Source organism: Schistocerca nitens, chromosome 8 (genome assembly GCF_023898315.1).
Source record: "Schistocerca nitens isolate TAMUIC-IGC-003100 chromosome 8, iqSchNite1.1, whole genome shotgun sequence".
NCBI lineage: Eukaryota > Metazoa > Arthropoda > Insecta > Orthoptera > Acrididae > Schistocerca > Schistocerca nitens.
This window is the reverse complement of record NC_064621.1, coordinates 540040315-540049435: the sequence shown is the minus strand read 5'-3', so window position 1 is coordinate 540049435 and position 9121 is coordinate 540040315. Positions and strand designations below refer to the sequence as shown.

Genomic DNA, 9121 nt, shown 5'->3' with positions numbered 1-9121 from the left:
ACGGAAAACAGATGCACCTGATTACCTCCACAATGCGGGCGTCTATGAAATGTCATGTGGTTGCGGCAAAGTGTATATAGGCGAAACGGGAAGAACTGTTAAAGAACGCATTAAGGAACACGAACGGCACATGCGGCTAAAACAAAGTGCAAAATCGGCAGTAGCAGAACATTACGAGAACTGAGGCTCTGACATCGATTTTAATAACGTGCGTGTACTGGCTAAGGAAAGAAACATTTATAGAAGAAAGGTCCGAGAAGCGGTTAAAATTTCTAAGAATGCATGTAATTTCAATAGAGAGGACGGCTATAGGCTTCCGGAATCGTGGCTCCCCGCCATCAACGAAGTAAATACGCGACCGCGGTATGTGAGCGGCATAAACAACGCGCTGCAAGTCACCTCGGCGGACAATAATATTTTGGGTAAACATTACCCCTCTCTTGCTCTGTCCGTTTCGAATCTAGCCACTGATGACGACCAACCAATAGTGGTAGCAGGCATTTCAACCAATAACCCTTCTCCAGCATAAGTGTGGAATAGTGCGTTTCTATCCAATGACGATGGACCGCCAATGGTAGCAACAGGAGCTGAGCTACCAACGCCCCTGCTTCTCCATCAGAGCGGGAATATTAGCCTATGACTATGGCCCACCAATGGTAGCCATATGAATTTTAACCAATACTGTCACTTGAAACTTCCTGGCAGATTAAAACTGTGTGCCGGACCGAGACTCGAACTCGGGACCTTTGCCTTTCGCGGGCAATGCTCTACCAACTGAGCTACCCAAGCACGACTCACGCTCCGTCCTCACAGCTTTACTTCTGCCAGTACCTCGTCTCCTACCTTCCAAACTTTACAGAAGCTCTCCTGCGAACCTTGCAGAACCAGCACTCCTGAAAGAAAGGATATTGTGGAGACATGGCTTAGCCACAGCCTAGGGGATGTTTCCAGAATGAGATTTTCACTCTGCAGCGGAGAGTGCGCTGATATGAAACTTCCTGGCAGATTAAAACTGTGTGCCGGACCGAGACTCGAACTCGGGACCTTTGCCTTTCGATGGCAAGTGCTCTACCAGGAGTGCTCTTTCAGGAGTGCTTGTTCTGCAAGGTTAGCAGGAGAGCTTCTGTAAAGTTTGGAAGGTAGGAGACGAGGTACTGGCAGAAGTAAAGCTGTGAGGACGGGGGGTGAGTCGTGCTTGGGTGGCTCAGTTTGTAGAGCACTTGCCCTCGAAAGGCAAAGATCCCGAGTTCGAGTCTCGATCCGGCACACAGTTTTACTCTGTCAGGAAGTTTCATATCAGCGCACACTCCGCTGCAGAGCGAAAATCTCATTCTTTTCAATACTATCACTTATCCAGCACGAACGCCAGAAAACTCCCCCTTTATAAGTGGACGCGGCACTCGTCTCTGACAGTGTTCTAGCAGTAGTGGGAACCAAAAGATCCTGAGGAAGATCCCAGTAGAGGGGTCGAAATTTCGAACATTTTAGAAGAAACATGACGCGGCCTAATAACCCAGAAGAATTTAACTTCAATATTCTAAGATGTACAACAACAAATTCGGCATTTTTCACCGCAAATTGCTGTGAAAAAAATGTTGTTGCCTCACTTATTGAACGCCCCTCGTAACTTTCACGAGAGTCATCGCCGTGTGTAAAGTCTTATTCGGGAGCAACGAAAGGGACGGGAAAGAGGGACGGAGTGGTGCCGAGCGCTCCCTACGTGAGGGTGTAGCGCGGAGTCGCGAACTGCCGGGCGTGCAGATAGTGGGGGCGGGCCAGCCTGCGCCGCGCGTGTGACAGATAGCAGCTATCTGGCCGCCTCGCTTCCTTCCGGCAGAACACAGGGAGCCACACACACCGCGCCTCCCTACTTCTCCACTGGCGGCGGGCAAAGCGCACGCAGCCAGGCAACGTCGGCACTCATAGTGCACTTGCTGGTGGCGCAAGCGGTGCTTTAAAGGTAGCAGACGAGATACATTGCGTAAACCACATAAAGTAATGGCAGTACCGACGTTTTTGTGTCACTGCGAATGTTGGACACTTGCTGAATGACGGGGCTAAAGAATAGACAGTGCAGAGGTAATACACTGAAGCGCCAAAGAAACTGGTATAAAGCACTCCGTCTTCAGGCCACGAGTGGCCTACCGGGACCATCCGACCGCCGTGTCATCCTCAGTGGAGGATGCGGATAGGAGGGGCGTGGGGTCAGTACACCGCTTTCCCGGTCGCTATGATGGTATTCTTGACCGAAGCCGCTACTATTCGGTCGAGTAGCTCCTCAATTGGCAAAATGGTTCAAATGGCTCTGAGCACTATGGGACTCAACTGCTGAGGTCATTAGTCCCCTAGGACTTAGAACTAGTTAAACCTAACTAACCTAAGGACATCACACACATCCATGCCCGAGGCAGGATTCGAACCTGCGACCGTAGCGGTCTCGCGGCTCCAGACTGCAGCGCCAGAACCGCGCGGCCACTTCGGCCGGCCCTCAATTGGCATCACGAGGCTGAGTGCACCCCGAAAAATGGCAACAGCGCATGGCGGCCTGGATGGGCACCCATCCAAGTGCGGACCACGCCCGACAGCGCTGAACTTAGGTGATCTCACGGGAACCGGTGTATCCACTGCGGCAAGGCCGTTGCCACAAAGAAACTGATATAGGCATGCTTATTCAAATACAAAGGTATGTAAACAGGCAGACTATGGCGTTGCGGTCGGTACGCCTATATAAGGTAACAAGTGACTGGCGCAGTTGTTACATCGGTTACTGCTGCTACAATGGCAGGTTATCTAGATTTAAGTGAGTTTGAACGTGGTGTTATAGTCGGCGCACTATCAATGCTGCATAGCATCTCCGAGGTAGCGATGAAGTAGGGATTTTCCCTGACGACCATTTCAAGAGTGTACCGTGAATATCGGGAATACGCTAAAACATCAAGTCTCCGACATCGCTGCGACCGGAAAAAGATCCGGCAAGAACGGTCACAAACGACGACTTAAGAGAATCGTTCAAAGTGACAGAAGTGCAACCCTTCCGCAAATTGCTGCAAATTTCAGTGCTGGGCCGTCAACAAGTGTCAGCGTGTGAAAGATTCAACGAAACGTCATCGATATCAGCTTTTGGAGCTGAAGGCGCACTCGTGTGCCCTTGATGACTGCACGACACAAAGCCTTACGACTCGCCTGGGCCCGTTAACACCGTTAATGACTCGAAAAATGTTGTCTGGTAGGACGAGTCTCGTTTCAGATTGTAACTAGCGGATGGACGTTTATGGGTATGGAGACAACCTCATGAATCCATGGACTCTGGTCACCAGGGGACTCTTCAAGCTGGTGGAAGCTCTATAATGGTGTGGAGCATGTGCAGTTGATGTGGGACCCCTGATAGGTCTAGATACGATTCTGACAGGTGATATGTACGTAAGCATCCTGTGTGATCACCTGCATCCATTCACGGCCATGTGCATTCCGATGGATTTGGGCAATTCCTGCAGGGCAATGCGACATCTCACACGTCCAGGATTGCTACATAGTGGCTCCAGGAACATTCTTCTGAGTTTAAACACTTCCGCTGGTTCCCAAACGCCCCAGACGTCAACATTATTGAGCATATCTGCGATGCCTCACAACGTGCTGTTAAGAAAAAATTTCCACCCCCTCGTGCTCTTAAGGATTTATGGACAGCAGTGCAGGAGTCATGGCGTCAATTTTCTCCAGCACTAATTCAGACATTAGTCGATTCCATGCCACGTCATGTTGCGGCACTTCTGCGTGCTGTCGGGGTCTTACACGATATTAGGCAGATGTACCGGTTTCTTTGACTCTTCAGTTTATTATGACATGTGCAGCTGGATACACGTGTCTTTACAGGAAGAAAAGTGAAGATGTCATGTGAGAGTTAAACATATTTAATTCTAATGAAGAAATGCCGAAGTACAGGAACAAATGGCAAGTGCATCTAATAAGAAAGTAGGACATTAAACTCACTTCTGACGTATAACACAAAACAAGGAAGAAGGAAGATCTATCGGCGAAAGAAAACATGAGTGAAGCAAGACTTGAGGTCAGAATAAACCATGGATCATTTAATGCTTGCTGTTGATGATGATAATCATAACGGCTTTTCGTAAACAGTGTTGCTTGATATCAACATTATCAAAATGGCTCTGCGCACTATGGGACTTAACATCTGAGGTCATCAGTCCCCTAGAACTTAGAACTACTTAAACCTAACTAACCTAAGGACATCACACACATCCATGCTCGAGGCAGGATTCGAACCTGCGACCACAGCAGTCGCGCGGTTCCGGACTGAAGCGCCTAGAACCGCTCGGCCACACCGGCCGGCGCAACATTATCCACTTGGCAGTTACATTTATTTGTCACGTGGTGAGCCTTAGTATCATACAAGACAGTGGACAACAACACTCCAATAGAGCTCCACGATATATTTCGTTTCTACTCGGCTATATTCGACAATATTCGGGTGACAACAGGATGCTCCGACAGTTGTACAGTTAGGAATAAGTAGCTCTTTTTTCTTGAATGATATAAGGCCATCTCTCAGTGTTTTGCAAATTTTCTAGGATTTTAAGGGATAAGATTGCATTTAAATGAATGTTTCATAATTAGGTTTAAAATTAATATACGATTAATGTCATGTGCCTTATGGAACTCAAACATTTTGTTTGCCTTAGTTTTTTGAAAGCAGTGTTTCGAGGGCGTATTTGTTCATAATATTTCCTTTTATTGCGAATCGCTGATTGATATTCATCTTTCCATTGGCGCCTTGCTCTTCTATAGAACATAGCTAACGCCTGATGGCATTAATAAGATGTTTTTAAATGTGGCGTTTTGGGTTGCGGTCTTCGCTACGTCGCAGCTGTTTCATTACATACACACAAGAAAAAAGCTTTGCATCACCCCGGTTCCCAGAACTCCTGAAGATAGACGTTGACTGTGTGTATTGTATCACCGACACAGTCCCTTTGACTGTTCAGAGATGTCACTAAAGCCGCCTAAAGATGTAAACAACCAGCGCCTAGTAGACGGAAGGTGTCCGACAATCGAACAGTTCCAGTCATTCCATCAGGAAGGAGGTACACGGCTTGTGTTGTATGTAATTCAACCATGCCTAGACGGTCAACACCGCGGTTCGATCTCGTCCCCATTGTTACTTTGTGCCAGGAAGGGATCTCAACAGTGTTTAGGCAGCTCGGAGTGAACCAAAGCGATGTTGTTCGGACATGGAGGAGATACAGAGAGACAGGAACTGTGGATGACATGCCTCACCCATGCCGCCCAAGGACACTACTGCAATGGATGACTGCTACCTACGGATTATGGCTCGGAGGAACCCTGACAGCAACGCCATCATGTTGAATAATGCTTTTTGTGCAGCAACTGGACGTAGTGTTACGACTCAAACTGTGCGCAATAGGCTGCACGATGCGCAACTTCACTCCCGACGTCCACTGCAAGGTCCATCTTTGCAACCACGACACCATGCAGCGCGGTACAGATGGGCCCAACAACATGCCGAATGGACTGCTCAGGATTGACATCACGCTCTCTTCACCGATGAGTGTCGCATATGCCTTCGACCAGACAATTGACGGAGACGTGTTTGGAGGCAACCCAGTCAGGCTGAACGCCTTAGACACACTGTCCAGCGAGAGTAGCAGGGTGCAGGTTCCCTTATGGTTTGGGGTGGCATTATATGGAGCCGACGTACGCCGCCGGTGGTCATGGAAGGTGCCGTAACGGCTGTACGATACGTGAATGCCATCCTCCGACCGATAGTGCAACCATATCGGCAGCATATTGGCGAGGCATTCTTCTTCATGGACGACAATTCGCGCCCGCATCGTGCTCATCTTGTGAATGACTTCCTTCAGGATAACGACATCTCTCGACTAGAGTGGCCAGCATGTACTCCAGACATTAACCCTATCGAACATGACTGGGATAGATTGAAAAGGGCTGTTTATGGACGATGTGGCCCGCCAACTACTATGAGGGATCTACGCCGAATCGCCGTAGAGTAGTAGGACAATCCGAACCAACAGTGCCTTGATGAATTTTGGATAGTATGCCACGACGAATACAGGCATGCATCATTCCAAGAGGTCGTGCTACTAGGTGTTAGAGGTACCGGTGTATACAGCAATCTGGACCACCACTCTGAGAGTCTCGCTGTATGATGGTACAAGATGCAATGTGTGGTTTTCATGAGCAATAAAAAGCACAGAAATGACTTTTATGTTGACCTCTATTCCAATTTTCTGTACACGTTCCAGAACTCTCGGAACCGAGGTGATGCAAAACTTTTTTTTGATGTGTGTATAAAAATTTACAATATCTCTTGATCCAAACAAATTTTACCTAGTTCCGAGATTTTTATGTTTCTTGAACGTTCTCATAATGCCCATTACGAGTAAATTAGTTTTCCTGGGAAGGACTGGTGTCTCCGTATCTTGGTGCAAGTTGCTGCAATCTGTAAAAATCAAAATGTTTCTTAGTGTGAGCTTCTGGAAGTAATGTACAGTTGAAATATAACAGTGGCTTCAGCAGAAGAAACTAGAAGTGCCGCTGGAAGCTGAAATTAATTCCTTCTCCGGATAAACAGTTTAGCTGTTTTCGTTAGATAATCTACTAAAGTGTCTGAAGTACCTGCTTTTCAAGGTACTAAAAGTCGGGGAATTTCACCGTCTATTACCATAATATCGGAATGTATCTCGCAGTGAAGACTAAACGGTGAGAAGAAGAATTCATCACTGACCAGGGCCATTATGCCGAGAAACAGATGTCCCCGAAGAAGCGGCCACCGTCCGTGCGAGCCTGCACAGCACGACTACTATTCTTACGACGTAATGACTTCGACTGTCTCATCGTCGCGAAATCGATGCTAACAATAACTCGTTAGTACTAACAGGCGGCCGTTCACTTCTGCCTGCCGAACGCTTTCCGCAGGGTCAGAAGTCGATATGCCTGCACGGATGGCAGCGCCGAAACACAAGCTTCAGCCGGCGGAAGCGACACCAGGAGGCGCCATCTAATTGACCTGACTCGCTGCCGATCCCTTCTAATTGGCTGTCGAGTCTCCCCAGAGAACAGCTCTATCTCTCTCTCTCTCTCTGATCAAACGCCAGCCGTAACTGAAGATTAGGTACGGAAGTCAAGTGTACTAGCAGCCGACGGTACCTGTTACACGTATCAGTTAACACTCACATCAATAGCGTTTTGAATCCACACTTATCTTTAACACGTACTAATCTACAAACGTACGAACGGTAGATTTTAGTGATGCGCCACGAAATATGGAAACCTATGTGTAGTAGCACTGTTAAAACAAACGTTTTGCACCTATTCAAACTACATTAGCAGACTGCAATTTTCTCAGTCATCATCATCATCATCCAGTTCGATCACTTGATGGTGTGGCCTCTTTGATAGGCGTGCAACATAGTGTCCTTTCTGGTGCTTCCATTTCTGCCGATCTTGAGCTTCCCGTTGCTGGTTCATTCCGGCTATCTTTTTGAAGTCTCTGTCCCATCTGTCCGATGGTCTTCCCCTTGGTCTCTTTTGGTAAATTGGGCTCCATTCTAGTATCTGTTTCGACCACCTACATGTTTTCTAAGTATATTGCATAAAATTTTATGCCATATTGAATTATACCAGTATTTTGTATTGGAATTCCTTGTGTTGAACATCATTAATATGCTACACCGCAGCGATGGAAGGAATCCTTTGCTTACATTTCCTTTAATTTAACTTTAAGATATTGCTTTATTTTTTATCACGCATGTCTTAGATACAGCTCGAAAGAAACGAATGATAATCATGTAGATGTAATTAGGAATGGAGGGCTATGTCACTTGGAAGAAACAAGGGTAAAGGGTTACGGCCGTAAAGTTAGTGCCGGCACGCCAGTGGGGAACGACAGAAAAGGCTGTGAGAAGAAGTCAGCCAATCGCACGCTGATCGGAAAAAGTCATTGCAATTCGGTTGACAGTCTTTTGTTAGTAGCGGTCGCTAGGACCAGAAGTGTTACTTTGTCTATTCTGAAGAAGACATTATTTTGTATGTCGCCCTTTTCTTTGCGACACATTTGTGTAATTGAATCAGTTATTATGAAAAGGTCTTGAGTCCAATTTTTCACAAATTCAGATTTCAGTACTTTTGCATTCTCCATCTGTAGACGCATGTATCTGTGTTGAGAACGTAATGAGTTTCTGTCCAGGACTCGTGACGTTTTCATACTACATCTTCTCATTAGTTTTATGTAATATTTTTTAAATCACCGGAAGTAGCCCACGGTTTATGTCCCTACATTAACAACAATAAAATTTTTCCAGTACCGATTCTATGATATATTGTTGGCACCACATTGTAAGACAAATCTTGTGTGGTTGTTGTCTAATCTTTCATTAGTAGTGGCAATTTGATCAGAAAAGAGAGCATGGACTCAAATGAAGAAGGTAACAGCCATACGGCATTATGATAAATACAAAAACATCATAATAGAGAAGTCTATATTACGAGGAGAAGCGTACATTAACTACAAAGGACAAAACATTCCTGCAACTGGTATGTTTAAAAAAAAATTTCAATGCTTTCCTATCCGATGGCACTCTTTCCTACCTTGTGATAGGGTGTTTGGGAGCATAAGAAGAAAGTTACGACAAACTGATAGAGTTTACACTGTGAAAGAATATATTGAACTTATTCTGCATTCTGCCAATAAAGAGAACTCATTCACTGTCAACTACCTTGAGGATAACAACATTGTTAAGAACTGTTAGGACTGGTTGCCAGATCTTTTTAAATGCAATTCTCAGAGTTTAGAAACAATGGGAAAAGACAGTTCAATGAAAGGCAACGTCAGTGTTTCACAGTGAAACATGTCTGAGTATGACAGTCACAACCCAGGGGTATTAGTAGCCCGATCATTCATTGATGGACTGACTCAAAACTCTTTCAGACTTTTAAAACCCCTAGCAAATATCAGGCTCTCAACAACCTTAACACACGGAGTGAAATGTCCTATAAACAAAGTTAAGATAAACGATATAAAAAAACTGGAACAGTACATCCCAGAGGTGCACAAAAACTTTTATAT

The 9121-nt window shown here is 45.9% G+C and overlaps 1 non-coding gene across 1 annotated transcript; it reads right to left on the bottom strand.

Moving 5' to 3' along the window:
• Nucleotides 1–716: 716 nt before the first annotated feature.
• Trnas-cga (transfer RNA serine (anticodon CGA)) lies at nucleotides 717–790 on the bottom strand. The gene has a single exon. It is a non-coding gene; the product is annotated as a tRNA-Ser (tRNA).
• Nucleotides 791–9121: the final 8331 nt, after the last annotated feature.